Source organism: Petaurus breviceps, unplaced genomic scaffold, assembly GCF_028583685.1.
Source record: "Petaurus breviceps papuanus isolate PSGF00001 unplaced genomic scaffold, PetGlider_PUasm1.0 139, whole genome shotgun sequence".
Classification (NCBI taxonomy): Eukaryota; Metazoa; Chordata; class Mammalia; order Diprotodontia; family Petauridae; genus Petaurus; species Petaurus breviceps.
This window is the reverse complement of record NW_027185697.1, coordinates 10,509,380-10,527,174: the sequence shown is the minus strand read 5'-3', so window position 1 is coordinate 10,527,174 and position 17,795 is coordinate 10,509,380. Positions and strand designations below refer to the sequence as shown.

Here is a 17,795-nt window from a genome sequence, read left to right as displayed (position 1 = left end):
AAAAAAAAAAAAACAAAAGATGGGGGAGCTGAAACATTCCTTGCACTGCCAGGTCTAGGTTCTCACCATAATACCATCACTCAGTAATCTCTATTCCTTTGAGGTTCAATCAGTCCATAGCCATCAACATCCCAGTGGCTGCTGTCTGTCAGCCTGACTGATCAGGGCCAGTGCCTCACTCAGTCTTTTTCTCCTCAGATCCTATTTCCATACCTGGTGACTTCATATATACTGATATTCCCTCAAACACTCGAACCTCAGTTCTTGAACTTGCTCACTTTACTCGATCAAGTCTTCCACTGACCTCAGTGACACACAAAGATGTTCACACCCCAATCTTTCCATTACCACAAAGGCTCCACTTCTGATAAGAACCTATTGCCATTCCACCTCTGCCTCTTCCTCCGCCTCACCATCCCAAGCCCTGCTCTTTGTCCATAGCATGACCTCCAATTCCTTGACCCCTCAGCTTTCTTCCAGGCCATCCTCCATGCACTACCTAAATTGTCCTTTTCCCATCTTGACCCCTTTCTTAGTGAACCAGTTAAGCCCTACACTGCCCCCTTCTCTTGAGTCTCTTGCCCCCTTATATCACTGATTGTGCCCAGCTAAGCCGTAGCCTTGAATTATTCCATTCCCATCCTCTGCTGCCTTTACTCCTACCCAAGTACTGCTAAATGAAGCTGGAGAAAAATCATAAATTGTGCCGCCTGGATCCACTACAAATTTATGTTACATCACTTCCCCCTGAACTGCTACGAGGCAATCCTTGTGTACCTCCCTAACTAACTCTCTCTCCCACCCTCCAGTCTAAACTCATCATCCCTCCTCACACCTCTCATGGCTCCCTCTCCCCCACTCTCTCATCTCCAAGAGCTCCCTCTTCCTCTCTCACCTCACCTCACATCACTCAGATGTCTTCTGCCGCCATCTCCTCCTTCCCCTTGTCTCAGTTTCCCCTTGCTGAAGCAAACCCCTCTACTTCTCATTCCACCATCCCCACTCTATCACTTATCTTCAGTCTCTGCCTGTTTATGAGCTACTTCCCTACACACATGCCCATGATTCCCCCTCCAAACAATCCTTGCTTTGATCCATCCATCTCTGCTGGTTAACATCCCATTTCACTCTTCCTTTTTGTGGCTGAACTCCCTGAGGCCATCTACAATTGATGCCCCCCCTTCTTTCCACTCTCTTCTTAACCCTCTGCTGTCTGGCTTCTGACCACTGCTCCATCCAAAGCTACCAAGGACCTCTTGATCACCAAATCCAACAGCCTTTTCTCAGTCCTCTGCAACCTCTGACACTGTTGATTCACTCTCTTCTCTCTTGGTTTCCCAGGTACTACTCTCTCCTGCTCCCCCCTATCTAAGCACTTCTCGGTCTCCTTGGTTCCATCTTTCTCTAGGTCATGCCCACCTATCCTGGGTGTCCCACAGAGCTTGGCCCCAGCCCTTTCCTCTCTTCTCTCTATACTATTTCCCTTGGTGATTAAATTAGCTCCCATGGATTCAATTATCATCTCTATGCTGAGGATTCTCAAATCCATCTATCCACCCCTAATCTTTTTTTCTGACTTTCAATCTCTGATCTTCAACTGCCTATCAAACATTTCAAAATGGATGTACTACAGACATCTTAAACTCAATCCCACCACTTCCAAATGTCCCTATTTCTGTGGAGGGCACCACCATCCTCCCAGTGACCCAGGCTCACAACCAAGTGTCATCTTCCACTGTAGATCTCACCGTTGTCTTCTCTGGTACCGTTCCCAGCTTCTCACAGACCCACCTTTCCTCATGTCTGGATTACTGCCATAACCTGCTGACTGGCTGGCCTGTCATAGTCTGCCTCTCCCAACTCCAGTCCATCCTCCAGTCAGCTACCACGGTGATTTTCTGGAGCAGGTGTGACCATGCCACTTCCCTACTGGATCACCTCTGGTGGTTCCCTGTTACCTCCTAGATCAAATACAACACCCACTCAAAGCCTTTTATAAGAGGTTCCCCTGCCCCTCACCTTTTCTACTCTTCTTAAGTCTTACATCCCCCTCCCTATACTGAGATCCAGCGACGCTAGGCGCTGAGCTCCTCCTTGCACAACACCCTCCATCTCCCAACCACTGTCACCGGCTGGTCCTACACCTGGAACACCCTCCCTTCTTATCTCTACCTCCTGGCTCCCTTCAAGTCTCAGCTAAAAGCTCAGCTTCTCTGGGTTTCCATGCCTTTCCTGGCCCCTCTTCATTCTAGCATCATCACTCTGTTAGCTATTTCCTATTTATTCTATAGGTTATTCATATGTAGACATTTGCACGTTGTCACCCCCACTAGGTTGAGAGTTCCTCAAGGGCAGGGACTGTCTTTGGCCTTTTTTTTTTTTTGTATTCTCAATGCTTAGCACAGTGCCCCGCATATAACAGATACTTAACAGATGTTTGTCAACTGACAGCTGTCCTTGGCAAAGAGAAGGGCCACGTCTTCATGTGAAACAAGGCTAAAGGAGGAGACAGAAAGAGAAGGCATTTGAGTGACAAGAGAAGAAGGGAAGGGAAGGGAAGGGGAGGGAAGGGGAGGGGAAGGATAAGAAGGGGAAGGGAGGAGAGGGGAGGGGAGGGGAGGGGAGGTGAAATATGCAGCAGTGTTACCAGCTGAGAAGGTGCAGGGAAGAGGAGCCATGAGAAGTTGGAGGAGGGATGAAAAGGTTTGAACGAGCTTCTGTGATGATTTGTTGTTTAGTCATTTTTCAGTCATGTCCAACTCTTCATGACCTCATTTGGGGTTTTCTTGGCAGAGATCCTGGAGTGTTTGTCATTTCCTTCTCCAGCTCATTTTACAGACGAGGACACTGAGACAAACTGGGTTAAGTGACTTGTCCAGGGTCACACAGATAGTATCTGAAGCTGGATTTGAACTCGGGCCTTCCTGACTCCAGGTCTGGCCCTCTATCCACTGTGCCACCTAGCTGCCCCCTCCCCCCACTCCATGAGCAGGACAGTGAGTTAATTAGGGAAGTGCAGGATTGGCTAGCACAGTGAGGGCCCACTGGGAGGGGAGTTATCTAACTTAAATTTGTAGTGGACCATGGCAGCATTGTTGTTTCCTTATTTTCTCCACCTCACTACTTCCAGCCCATAACACCAGCACCCAGTAATCTCTATGAAGAATTCACATCCACCATCCAATCCAAATTCTGGTAGTTTTATCTACCATCCTCCAGGACATTCTCTTCCTTACTCAACAAGCTCAGAGCCCAGTTCACAGTCCTTCTTCTCCTTCCTCCTACTGCCCTACTCAGAAGCTTCCACATAGAAAGTGACACTTCCCAAACACCCCAATGTCACAGCTCCTCAGTCTGCTAGATTCACCTGGCCTACTCCCCTACCCTGCCCCATCTACACACAGAGATGTTCATACCCTTGGCCTTCCCATCCTTCACAGATGCACCATTCCTATGCTCATGAACCCTGGAATCCCCTTCTCTTATAATAATCTGTTGCCTTGGTCCACATCGTGGCCTCCGATCATTTGATCCCTCTGTTTTTTCACAGGCCATCACCCCTGCACTAGCTACATTCTCCTTTCCTCATCTTGACCTCTTGGTGAACCTTTCAGCTCTACACTTGTCCTCTTCTCTTAAGTCCCTTGCCACCTTATCAGATCAATAATGGTGTCCAGTCATGCCTCCCCCTTCTGCTGCCTCTATTCCTATGCATATGAACAAAGGTGGAGAAGATCGGAAAAACCACAATGCTGGTGGTTTCACTCACAGTGAGTCAAGGAGAATAAGAGACAGTACTTCTAGTGCTGGCATGGATGGCCAGTGAGTCAGGGTCATCAGGAGGTCTCAATGAGAATCAAAAGATGGAAGGAATGGGAACGGACAGATGTTAAGATGAAAGCAAGTTTGTTGCCTAGGGAGCAGACATTCCAGAGGGCACAGAGGAAGGTGCAAACCCTACTCCATGCCCAAGTGACCTCCTTTCCATCCCAGCTTCTCCAGCAGGCCACCCCTTCTATCCTCCCTACCCTCTCACTAATCTCCAATCTCTCCCTGTATTCTTATAGGCTACTTTCCTACTGACTACAAACATGGCCATGTCTTCCCCAATCCTCAAAAAAAACTCACTTGATCAGTCCATCCCTTGCTAGTTACCATTCCATATCCCTCTTCCTCTCAACCTCTTCTGAACTCTGTATTCTGGCTTCTGACTTTATCATTCAAATGAAACTCCTTTCTCAAAGTTAACAATGATCTCTTAATCATCAGATCTAATGGTCTTTTCTTAAACCTTATCCTTCTTGTAGCTTCTGACAGTGTCAATCACCCTCTTCTTAACTCTCTCTTCTCTCTAGGTTTTTGTGACCGCCTCTCTCCAGGCTCTCCTCTCACCTATCTCCTCCAGGTCACACCTGCCAATCATGGGTGTTCCCCTAGGGTTTTGTCCTGGGCTCTTCTCTCTTCTCCCTCTGTTTTATTTCACTTGATGATCTCAGCAAGCTATCACAGTTCAATTATCATCTCTAGGAAGATGATTCTCTGACCTATTTATTTGTCTCTGACCTCTCTCCTGACTTCCAGGGTCAGATCTGCCATTGTCTATTGGACATCATGAGCCAGATGTCCCATCGTCTTTAAGTCCACATGTCCAAAACTGACTTATTATTTTTCCCAAAAAAACCCTCCCCTCTTCCTAACTTACTACTATCAAGGGCACCTCCCATCATCCTCCCAGGCACCCAGGCTCACACCTGGGGTCACCCTCAACTCCTTGCTCTCTCCAACCCCCCAGAGCCAGTCTTTTGCCACGTCCTATCATTTCTATCTTTGTACCATCTCTGGTTTAGCCCCCCTCTCCCTGACACTGCCACTCCCTGGTGCAGGCTCTTATCTCCTCGTTTCTGGACTATTACAACATCCTTCCACTTCTTCTTTCCCACCCCAGCCTACTCAGAATCAAACTGATCTCCCAAAAGCTCAAATCTAACCATATCACTCCTCTCCCCAGTCAACTCCAACCACTCCCTATTATCTCCAGAATCAAATAAAAATCTTGTCTGACTTTTAAAGCCCTAAACTGGCCCATCAGTGCCTTCCCAGTCTTCTCACACCTTCCTCTCCACTCCCCAAGCCCTCTAAGAGCTAGTGACACTAGGGTCTTTCCTGCTCCATTTCCCCACTCCCAAAATTTCCATTTGCTGACCCTCATTTCTGGAACTCTCTCCCTCATCATCCCTTTGCTTTCCCGGATTTTTTTTTAGTCTCAGTTAAAGTCCCACATTCTACAAGAAGCCTTGCCCAGACCTCCTTAATCTTTGTGCATTCCTTCCAAGTTTGTCTCCAATTTATCCGATAGAGATCCCATGTTTTACTTATCTGTTTGCCTTTCTCCCTTCTGTAATCCATGAACTCCAGGAGAGCAGAGATTAAGGTTTGGAGTATTTGTTTGTTTTTGGCTTTCTTTGTATCCCCAGGGCTCAACACAGTGCCTGGCTTGCAATGGGCACTTAATAAAATGCTTGTTAAATGACTGACTGATTTTCTAAGATCAATTCACAGTCCTTGTGATTCCCTGACACTTACCTGGCCATCTACATGTTGTTTCCCTCTGTACCTACATTTCTAAGGAGCAGGAATTGGCTACTTTTTTACCTGTATTTCCAGCACTTCATACAGGGCCTGGCACACAGTAAGTGCTTAATAAATGCTTTTTCACTCTTTCAATCCTCAAGTATTTCTTAAGTACCTATGATGTGGTAGGTGCCAGAGACACAAGCAATGAAACTATTCCAGTGCTCAAGGAGCCTCTATTCTCTCTGTATGTACCAGGGAGAGGAACAAATGCTGCTTCCCCCACAGCCCCACCCAGTGCTTGGGGCCCCAAAGCAGAAGGCTCAATAAGACAGACCCAACTCACAACAGCTCTGGGATTCCAGCTGTGATTTAGAAGGCTCCTGGGTAGCCCACTTCCTCCCCTACCCGGGGCTACAGCACAGCAAATCTTTAATTCCTCACCTCCTGTTTTACTGTGTTTTTTCCCAAAACTGGAGAAAATTGTCCAGTGCTGAAGTTGACAGCAAAAATTGATACCAGTGTCAAGGTGAGAGAAGTCATAAACCAAAAATCTGTTTGGTAAGCATCCTTCCTCATCCCATTCCCTTTCTCTTAACTGATCTTGAGAAAGAACCCCTAATTTAAACAGAAGACCTCTCAACTGAGTAACATGATTTGCAAACAGCACATCCCTGGGACACCGTAAGTATTTAAAATGTTTTTTCCACTGCAATAGTATTTAAACTCAATTTTGTGGCATAAACACAGCTTACTAAATGATGCCAGAGTGGACCGCTCCAACGTCCCAGGAACCATCTGTAATAAACAAATGAATTAGAGGGACAAGGGGGAGAGAGGAAGGCCCACAGCATAAGAGTATTCTGGTACTCCTAAAATCCATTCCCTTTGGCTGATGACAAGCCACATTTCAATTTTCTTCATTCACTATTCAGGATTAAGGACACTTTAGTTGGAAAATTCTTTTACATTCTTAGAAGGAAGTTGTTCTATGGGTGATGTTTTGTGTTGTGTTCAAAACAACGCAGCAGACATTCATCCTGAGGGAGGAAGAAAAGGGCCATGGCTATGTTGAATAATTCAACAGCTTCAAATTCTTGAAAAATTAGAAAATTATTTTCAATATCACCACTATTTTTCATGAGTCAGTTTGGGTGTTTGGGAAAAATGACTTTTCCGTGGTCACAAGCTACTCACAAAAGGCAACACAAGGCAGGCAATTGAGGAGGCAGAGGCAGCAGCGAGGCGTCAAAGCCAGGGAGAGGGTGGCACTGCCAGGAGGACAGAGAGCACAAAGCAGCTCTTCACTGACCCGAGACATCTGTTTTAAAACCAAGAAACTCCAATCAGTAAAAGAGCAGAAGAGAGCTAGAAGCAATCTAGATTCTGGCCTTTATAGAAAGCTCTCCCCAAGCACTGCCAGGGTCACGAGAACCCCGGACACAGGTTGGATCTCCCAAAACATGCCTATCAGACTGCTCAATCTGCCCTGAAGGCTATTCTAGGGTACTGTGCATGCAAGGACTGATGGGGGAGGGCAGGGATTCTTAGCATATGATGCCAGGCAGTCTGGAATTTATTTGAAATGTTTTGAGGTCCTGAGATAAACAAGAAAGGGGCTTTCATTTTCACTGCCTAGAAGAGTCATTTTGAAACTAGGAAGATGGTTCAAGGATAAGGACTACCCATAAGTATTTTGAACATGATCACAACATCTTACAGGTTTATTTGTAGCCATGGATGAAGACAACATGTCACCTTTCCCTTCAAATATCTGACCTGCATCTCCCCCTCCTTTCAGTAAAACTCACAAATAGAAAAAACACTCAGTCAACACAAAGACCTCTTTCTCTCATGCCCAGATAAATTCTGACCACCTTTCCCCAGGCATTTCTGTCAACCTCCTACCACTTATAACCAGCACAAGTTGTGGTGAGCTCTTCTCCCAACTCCTCACCATTCAACCATCTCCATTTAAACGAAGCATTTGCAGAGATAAGATATTCTCCCTTCTGAGAACGAAGAGGTCCCTCTGAAGAACACATCCTAGAGGTGAGAGACTAACTAAATTCATACTTCCCTTTCCCCTGATGGTTCATTCTATGACTCTGGCATACATCCTTTGTGGTCCTGAGTAGGCTCAAAACCAGAGCTATCTGATCAAGACCATTTTAAGGGTAATTCCCTTGGGTTCCCAAACAGTAGAGGCAGAACGGATTAGTGGAAAGAACAGTAACACAGGATAAGGAGACTGGGAGTTTCATGCTTGATAGGTATGTATAAGTAAATTAAACTCTGTGACCCTCAGTTTCCTCATCCATAAAATGAAATAATAATTCTTAAATTTCCTACCTCAAAGGGCTGTTGAGAGGAAAGCAAAATTCTACATAAACATAAGGTGTCTTATCCTTTTAGAAAAAAAATCAGAAAGCCCTACCTTGTGGGGCCAGTAGTTAAAGCTGCTTAGGCAGCATCACTATTGCCTGTTACCTGCACTATTACCTTCATCCGAAAGGGCCTGATGGGGTGCTTGGGGTGCTTGGGATCTATATCTGTAATATCAATTTGTAAAACCAGTCTGTAAAATCACACTCCCCCCCCCCCCCAGTCACAGAACATTAACTCTGCCCTTTCCCCCTACCTGCACTCTGCCTAGCTTCAAAGCATTAACTCAGCCCAGAAACAACTCATGGATTGTTTATCTCAGCCTTGAAACACTAACAAGCTACACCTATCAATCCTTCACAAAAGTACCTATAAACATTCTAGCTTAGGCAACTATTATCTCCCCCTTGTATAGTGCCTCGTTGCCCCCATGAATCCTTCAATACCCCCTTTCTAGCTTAACTCCTTAAGCAATTATCTTTCCCTAACCTTGGTTCCCAGACATCAATCCTGTCAAGCATGACACTGATGGGTGGCAGACTAGGCACTTCTCCATCAGCCCCTGACCGCTGGCTAACTTAGTGAGATTTCAAGCCTAAAACCACACCTCTAGGTAACCCCCTCAGCCCCCCCCCCCGGGCTTTTTCCCAGTGAATCATGGGTACTATGACTGCGCAGTTACATAAAGCATGCATGCCCCTTTAAACACCGACCCCAGTTTAGCCCAACCTTAACTCCTCCCTAATCCCACCCTCTTCTCGCCTGGTCAGCCTAATTGACATCTAATGAATAGCCTTAACTCTTTAAAAAACCTATGCCTGTGTCTTCTTTAAGCTTGCAGGTCCCCTAAGGATCCTTGCCCACTGTAAGGCGTATAATAAACTTTTTCAACTCTGACTCCAAGTTAGCCTGAGCTGAATTCTTTCCAGACTGAATCACAGGTTCTGGTCTTAAGATAAGATCAGAGTCCCTGCTGAACCTAATCAACCCTCATCAGGCCCAGAACATGGGAAATGCCTAGGACAATTCTAAAACTTAGTAGACAAAGAGAGCTAAGATTTTCTCCCAGACTACACTATGGAGAGAAATCTCCGAAGAAAAAAGTACTGAACTCGGAATCAAGAGACCAGATTTCAGTTCCTAACTGAAAAACAATCCATTAAGCATCCTCCGTGACAGTCTTTATTTCACTTTTTCCACTTACAATTTATGAGGGAGAGCTCTCCCAGATGAGAGCCGGGGAAACACTGCTTTAGAAAGCACTCTGATGCCCCTTCAGGCAAACCCTCTAAGCAGCAAGCAAGGAGGCCGTGGCCAAGCCAGACCAGCGCCTCTTGCTGCAGGACAATGATGGCTTTCTTCACCATTGCCCTGTTCACTGATTCACATTTCTTAACTAGAAAGGGTTTCTGTGACTAAGTACTGTTATCCCTTCCACATCTCAGGGGGTTAGGAGAGGTCCCTATCCCTCGACCTCTAAGTAAATCTGGCCCTCCAAAAGAGAAGAGGTCTGAATTATTATGGCACTAAAAGATAAAATATGTTGACATTATACAACACTATACATATATTTTATGCATTTCTGAGTTCCTAAACTTGTTCTGTCAACTACAGTTTCTGCAAAACTCTTTTTAAAATCCCACTTAATTTATCATGACAAACCACAATATATTGAAATCAAGATCCGAAAAGTCTCGATGTGAAAGGGATAACTGTGAAGACCTGAACAAAAATTTCCAATACAATAAACCTGGCAAGTAGCCACTCAGTCTCTGCTTGGAGAATTCCAGTGAGGGGAGGCCGTGGGTCTTCTAAGCAGCCTTGCCTCACAAAGAGGGACAGTGGGCATCGTCAGGACGTCTCTCCTGAGGAGAGGAACGAGGGGTTACCCCTCCCTGGAGGTCTTCAATGACCTGCTTCTTTGATTTTATCCTAGCCCTTATTTCCCTCCAAGTTCAACCTGTTTTGAACCCTGAAAAATCAATGTAATGCTCTTTAAAAGCCAATGAATGCTTTCTGTCCCTATTGCAACAACAAAAACAAGAGACTGTTTTTCCTAATTTCCTAAGATACAACTGTTATTTCATTGCTCTTTTGGCCCTGCTACCTGAATAAGCCCCCCAACTCTAAGAAGGGGCCCTCACTTTCATTCCTTTGTTCTCCCCACCAACCCCTGAATACAACAGGTACTGGCTGCATTCAGGAAGGCCATCACAAGGAATGTGGTATAGTGGGGAAAACCAGTGCACTTGGAGTCAGAGGACCCAGCCTTCAATTGGCAGCTCTCTTCATGAAAATGCTTCTCTTTTCTGTGCCTCAGTTTCTGCATTTATACACCAAGTCGACAACTTACAAGGACCCTTAGCACTAAATATATGGTCCTCTGTGGTCCATGGGGGTCACGAAGTGTCAGATATGATTGAGCAACGGAACTGGGATCCAAAGAGGTCTGTCCCTTCCAGCTCTAAACTCTAGAAGCCTAAGTTATTTTCTCTGGAATAATAAGCCCAAAAAGCAGCCATCTCAAGCTCTCTCCCCTCCCAGAGGCTCCCAGGAAGAAACAATATCATGGCCAAAAGAAGCTTGGTGTTTGCTTGAGGAGGGCCAATGAGCCTTCCAGCTTCTTGCTCTGTGTTAATCAAGACTTTGCGCTTCTTCCAGGCTGACCTCACTGTGTTCATTTCTCCCCTTCTGGTCCCCATGTCTCAGTGTGGCATCGTCACCCCAACAAACCAAAATGTTTTCCTCTGGACATCTGTCTTCTGCTTTACTATACTGTTGACAACTGTATGTGTATATTTCTAATGGAACACTGGCATCAATCATATTGCATTATCACTCACAAAAAAATTCCATCATCCACCTCACTACATATATTGGTTGTACAGATTTTTAAAGTAACTTTGAGAAAAATGAAAAAAGTTTTTTACAAGAACTTAGTTACTAAAAAGCATTTGGAAATTTTTCCAACTCTTCTCTTTTGTCCTTTTAAATGCCCAAAGTGGCTTCTTCTTTTCCCGTTTCATGAATATACAATCTGCTGGTGGGAGAGCCTTCTAATCTCCTACCATCCAGATTCCTCCTTTAATTCTCTCTCTTCAAATATGAGCTCCAATTCTCAGTGCAGTCACATCTGCTTCTTCTACCTTAGCTCAGAGAGGCAAAGGTAATTAAGTTATCCTAATGTAAAATATCTGGGGGAGGAACTTAAGAGAGACTGCCGAACTGCTCTGTTGGTCAACTGCTAGCCAGAAAGAACTTTTCAGAACTGCATCCAGAGGACGCACATCTGCCCTCCACACAGGCCCAAAACAGCCCTCCAAAGGCTCCTGGGCACTCTGGCAGGCTGGACTGGGCAAGGCTGAGGGAATTCAGTGGGGAAAGACTTGGGAGGAAAGAGAAGGCGCTGCCTCCTGAGGCGCAGGCCACTCTGGGACCACTCTCATTGGCAAGAGGCCAAGCCGAGAACCCCCCCTGCACTCATGGCCCCCCCAAGTCAAACAGAAAACAAAAACTTTCCATGCAAAGAAGGTTCAACAGTCGTGGTCAAAGCCTCAAGAACACTAGATCACCCTCTCCACTACATTCCAACTCATGCCTTTCTTGCAGAAGAAAGTGATAGAGCCTTCTCCAACAGCAGCAAAGGACTCACTCACCAAGAGAGCAGCAGTGGCACAGTCCACTGAGAGGGCTACAAACTGAAGTTAGGTACATTACCACTAAATTGAAGGAGGAAAAAGTTACTACCGCACATTTTCCCATACGACAGTTTTTTTTAATGACAAAAAAATACTTCAATAAGAAATTTTTAAAAATCTCACAAGGAATATGGAAAATGTACCACATTAAAATAATAAAAAATTACTTAAGACCGAGGAATACAATACTACTCAATTCAATAAATCAAATTATAGGGACAAGAAAGTGCTACCCTCCTTCCTCACCAGCACGTTCACCCAAATCCTAGAAAAACTTTGTTGCGCCAGGATTTTACCCCATGAATTTCCTTTAACTCTACAAAAATGCTGGCAGGATGAAGGGCAAAGGGCAGAGGAGAATGGCTCAACTCCTGCCTCTGACATTCACAGTCACCAGACAAGGCTAAGTCACCTAATACAGCAGCACCCTCCTCTTCTGGGGAAGGAAGTTAAGGCCATTCCTTAGAGAGGTAAGGCACTGGGATCCCACCCCAAGGCCTCAGTTTCCAAACTCAGTCTCCACTGAACCCCACACCATACTACTTCCCCATTCGGAGCCTCTTTACTCATCTAAGTATAACAAATGCCTGGAGCTGAGTCTAGAATGGACTCAGCGAACCTTGAAGCACCATATAAATGTTTTTTGTTCTTCGTGACCCCACTTGGGGTTTTCTTGGCTGAGATACTGCAGCGATCTGCTCATTCCTTCTACAACTCATTTTATGGACGAGGAAACTGAGGCAAACAGGGTCACACAGCTAGTAAGTGTCTGAGGCTGGATTTGAGCTCAAAGAGAGAAGTTTTCTTGATTCCAAGCCCCTTGCTTGGTGCACTATGGGCCACCTTGTTGCTCCTAAATATGCCATATAAATGTCTGTTATTGGGGCGGCCAGGTAGCACAGCGAGTAAGAGCACTGGCGTCAGTGTTGAGAAGACCTGGAGATCGAATCCCGGGCTCAGACACTCAGCACCCACCCAGAAACACCTGGCCGTGTAACCTTGAGCAAGTTACTTAACCCCAATTGCTTTAAAAAAATAAATTAATTAAAAATAAATAAATAAATAAATGTCCGTTATTAATTTGAAGGGAAAAAATATGATTTTTCATTGCTACTCAACCTGACTCCCCCAAACTGCAATCTGTGAAATCTTGCCCATTGCTGTCCTGCTGGGTCCTCCTCTGTCCTGGCTCCTCTCCCTTCTCAGAGGCTCCTTGCTCATCACGAATCCATCACAGCCTCTAAGTGGGGAGGCTGCCCAGGGTTCTATCCCTAGACCTGTTCTCCTTCCCCTCAGTGATATCATCAGCTGCTCCAGGCTTAATTCTGATCTCAATACCAATGACTCTCAGATCACTATCCCAGGACCAGACCCCAGTGAAACTCAATCCCACATCAAAAACTGTCCATTGAACATTCCAAACTGGATGCCCCCAAAATACCTTAAATTCAAAATTCATTATCTCCTTTCCAGAGACCCAGCCCTCTCCCAAACTTCCTTATTTCTGTCCAAAGACCACCTCTAGGGGTGGCTAGGTGGCACAGTGAATACAGCACTGGCCCTGGAGTATGGAGGACCTGAGTTCAAATCCAGCCTCAGATCTTGGGCAAGTCACCTTGCAAGTCAACCCCAATTTCCCTGCCTTCCTTCCTCCAAAAAGCAAAGAAAAAAAAAAGATCACCTCTAGTCTCTGGGTTCACAGCCTCAGTCTCATCCTCAGCTCCTGAGTCTCCATCATCCCACAGATCCAATAAGTTGCCAAATCCTGCTCCTTCTATGACATGTCTCGCATCTGCCTCCTCCCTGCTCACAGCCTTCATCACCTCTCAGAATCCATCTCCCTGACCCAAGTTTCTCCCACTACAGTCTCTATTCTACACACAACAGATGCCAACATGATTTGCCTAAAGCACAGATCTGACCAGGCCACCTGCAGTGGGCCCCAATCACAGCCCTTCCCAAAATGACCCCATCCCACCTCCCAGCCTCAGCACATGTTCCTTCCCCTCCACATTCTGCAGTCCAGCCATCTGGCCTGGTCTCTGCTCCTCACACCCACAATGGCCCCCCATGAGTGGAATATGACCCCTCCTCATCTTCTGCTCACAAAACCCTCTTCGTCCTTCATGACACAGATCAGGTATCTCAATGTAAAGCTTTTCTCAAAACCTCCCCCAACTTCAAGTGCCCTCTCCCCCATCATCTGTTCTGTAAGGTGTCTATTTTCTTCAGAAGAAAAGCCACCGTTTCCACAGCACTTTACAGGTACTACCTCATTTGATCCAAACAATAATCCTGCGAGAGAGGTATTATTATCCTCATTTAACAAATGAAAACTTTGAGGTTCAGCTAGATGATGGATCGCCCAAGATCACACAGCTGGCGAGTGTGTGAAGTGAAGTCTGAATTCAGTTCTTCCTGACCCACTAAGCCCTCCCAGTGCCTTGGCAGTTGCTTGTATACAGTTCTATGTGACCTCCTCATTCCCCATGAACCTGAGGTCCTGGAGAACAGGCATTGTTTCAGAATTTGAATATGTCCAGCCAGAGACTGCCTAGTGCCAGGCACCCATCTGGCCCTAAAGAAATGCTTACTGGTGACTGAATGAATCACAAATAAAACAACCCATGAGACCCTGGACAAGTCACTTACCCCATACTAGCCTAAGCTTCCCTTGTCTTTTAACACAAGGTAATATGGACCAGGCAATCTCGTAATGTTCTGCCCCGACTTAAACCCTTCCTAAATAGGGTAGAGAGGCTCACTAAAGGCATGCTTGTCTAAGAAAACTCAAGCACAAAGTCATGTTCAGTGTAAAAAAAGGGCAGGAGTTGATGCTCTCAGCTTTCAATCCTTCAAACAGGTATACCTTCCCCAGTGTCGTGTTCCATTCACAAAGGCCAGACAGAGCTTCTCTAGGACTTGGGAGACTCAAGAACTTCCATCACCCCCAAATTAGCCGTTACCTCACTGCCAACCCAGCCATCAAACAAATGATTAAATAAGAAGGGGTTATTGGTTTAATGAAAGGATTCTAAATAGATTTCCTTTAAATAGAAATTCCATTGGTGTTCTAAAAATATGTCCAATTAAATGACATTTTTCATAAACACATTTATTGTGTAAAATGAGATACAACTGTATTTACATGGCCATTACCCCCTCTCCTAAGCCTACTGTACTTCCATAGGGCCAACTGGTATAAACAGTACAACATACCAGAATGTAGCAATTCATAAGAAACAAATAATTCTGGAAATACCATAATTAGCCAAAATGTATCCAAGGGGCACAACCTATTTCTCCTCATCTCCCTCTTAAGGGATAAGAAAGCAAAACAAATCCAGTGCCATTGGGTAGTGACAAACCAAAACATAACAATAACTCCCAACTTAGGACTCAGAGAACAAGAAAGAGGCTGTGTTATCAAAAAAAATATTGATATTATAAAACACATACAATATTCTACTACCTCAAAGCCCATAAATGCTGGGAAAGTTCTAAAATCATTCAATTTAATGCTTAATAACTACAGGACACAAAGAAGGAAACGTCTGTATTCCACACATTAAAACTCTGTCAGGATTAGGAAACCAGAATTTTTTAAAAAGTGAGCCTCTTCTGTCTGTTCAGGAGAACAATCCACACTCTTGTATGCTCTGTTGTGCCTCTTCTAGGGGATGGGAATCCAGTTAGCTGAGTTTCCGTGTTACTTGTGGTATAGCCAAGCCTGGGGAATGAATCACTCAGTCCTATTAGGACACGAAAAAATAACTGTATCAAAGCCATTGGCAGTCCGCCCTCATCCCCAGCCCACTGGCATGCGAGAGAAGCCTGGAGCTTCTGGACTGAGGCTATTGGCCACTTTGCTCCCCTCACTCTCAGTTTTCCTCCCGCAAAACCTACCCCAGAAACCTATAGCATGTATATCCCCACCACCAGAAAAAAAATTTATATGAAAAGGAGGTCGCATGAAAAGACTTCCTAGATCTCTCTGAAGTCACAAATAGAGTCTTTAAATGTTTTAAATTAATTCCCAAAGGAGCAGGGAAAGTCAGATTCTCTAAGCTAAATTTGTGGGAGATGGGATTCTCCTCCTGTGGTCAATCAATGCTTCCAGGTAGACAGATGGAAGACCCTTACACAGTGGTCTGTAGTTAGGTTCTCTGTGAATACTCCTTAACTGTTAGATGCAAGGATAGCTGGATTTACACCAAGGACAGTTAGAGAGGGATTATTAGGAAGGGAAATGGGCTTATAATGCCTGGAAGAAGAACAAATCTTTCTGGTACAGGGATCAAGGTCTGAGTTTGGAGTCAAAGAACCCAAGTTTGACTCCCATCTATCTGACCTTGAATTAAGCACTCAGTTCCCTCATCTCAAAATGAGATTTTGGGATTGGACTACTTGGAAGGTCCCTTCCAATTAGAAATTCTAACCAACCTCTCTATGCTAGAGGCACAAATCACAGGGCCTCTCCAGTCACCAGATTTCATTTTCTTTCTGTTCTTAAAAATCGTTTTATCCCAGCATGTATGCACATAGGGAAGTAGACTGATGCTATTAAAAAAAAAAAAAGACTAGACTGGGCATCACTGCACTTTAATTCAAGTCTTGCTAACTCTTAGGAGCCACACAACTCTCCCCTGTCTGGGTCTTTTTTTCACCTGTGGGTTGAAGGGTTTTAACTAGACTTTCCCCTTCCAATTCCAAAAAAAGACCTAATGTCTTCACTTCCCCCAAGACTATGTACAAGTTTCTTCCACTATTTGGTTGGTCACCAGTTTCCTCATTTGTGAAATGAGGTTACACTGGAATATCACAGGGCTCTCATCCTGCGGTCCACCATCTGTGGTCCATGAACAAGGATGCATCTTTATTTTTACTAACCCCTAACTGAAATTTAGCATTTTCTTCAATTATTTAAAAACAGTATTTAAAATTGTTATCACACACACACACTGATTTAAAAACATGGAGGGGACCACTGGCTTCATTGGACAGTCACAGGGGGCAGGACACAAAAAACTTTAAGAATCTCTGGGCTACACGCTCTCTCATATTAACCAGTGGGCCCTGAGGGAGAGGTGGAATTCTTAGGGGCGACCTCCCAGCTTACAGAGGATCCCCGAAAGAAAACCTTAGAGTGAGAAAACAGGCCCAGAGAGGGGAAGTTAATAACAATAACTAGCATTTGGATAGCGCTTTACAAAGATCATTTCATTTTTGCACCCTGGGAAGCAGGTGGGATTATTGTCTACAGTGGAGGAAACTGAGGTTAAGCATCTCGCTCAGTCAGGCGGCTAGTAAGCGGCAGAAGCCGGATCTGAACTCAGGTTTTCTGGGTGCCGGGTGCAGCCGTCTACCCACTGCGCCCCCCAGCCGACTGCTAAGTGACCACCTGCCCAAGGTCACCCCGCAGAAAGGGGCAGGCCGAGCCAAGCACGGAAGGCAGGCCCGGGACTCTCGGGCAGCGCTGCGGCCCCTTTCGGCACCGGCCAGCTGCGAGCTCCCAGCAGGGGAGCAGAAAATGAAATGGACCAGGCAGGAAAGCGCTACACAGAGAAAAACCAGCTGTCAGTGTCACTGCCGCCTCGCGACCAATCCCAGAGCCCGGGCCCGCCCCTGCGCCCGCCCCCGCCCCCGCCGGCCCCCTCCCGGCCTCCCTCCGGGGCCACACACCCCCAGGGAGCATGCGCACTCGCCGGGCCGCGGATTCCCCAGAGGACGCGCTCACCGCCTCAGCGGGTCCGGGACGGGCGCAGTTACGGAGGCCACCAACGCGGGGTTCGGCAGGAGCGCCCCGCCACCGAGCCCGACCACTCCGGCGGCAGACGCGGCGGCGGCGGCGGCGGCGGCGGCGGCAGCGAGGGCTCCCTTCCCCTGCCCGGGCGCGCCGCCGGCAACGCCGTCCTGGGGCATCTTCGCGCCCCCTGCCTGGCCCTTCACACCCTTCCACCCACCCCGGGCGGAGACCCGGAGAGACTGAGGGAGCGACGCCGCCGGCTCCGCGAGCCGTCCCGAGGCCCGCCCCCTCCGCGCCCGCCGGCCAATCGGAGGCGGGGACGGGCCGAGCGCGGGAAGCCTGATAGGTGGGAGAAGAAGGCGGGGAGAGGAGCTCGAGCCCCCGGGGAGGGAGGG

The 17,795-nt window shown here is 46.4% G+C and overlaps 1 protein-coding gene across 5 annotated transcripts in view; it reads right to left on the bottom strand.

The window, feature by feature from the left end:
- The window catches only part of ZNF638 (zinc finger protein 638), a 155,889-nt gene extending 138,404 nt beyond the window's left edge, over window positions 1–17,485 (bottom strand). For 3 of the 5 annotated variants that reach the window (XM_069066397.1, XM_069066405.1, XM_069066415.1), the window contains exon 1: window positions 17,392–17,484. The gene's annotated coding sequence lies outside the window, so the exon portion shown is untranslated. Of the gene's footprint in view, window positions 1–17,391 lie in introns of all 5 variants that reach the window. The other 2 variants (XM_069066424.1, XM_069066434.1) reach the window with 2 other exon arrangements.
- Between the last annotated feature and the right edge of the window lie 310 nt (window positions 17,486–17,795).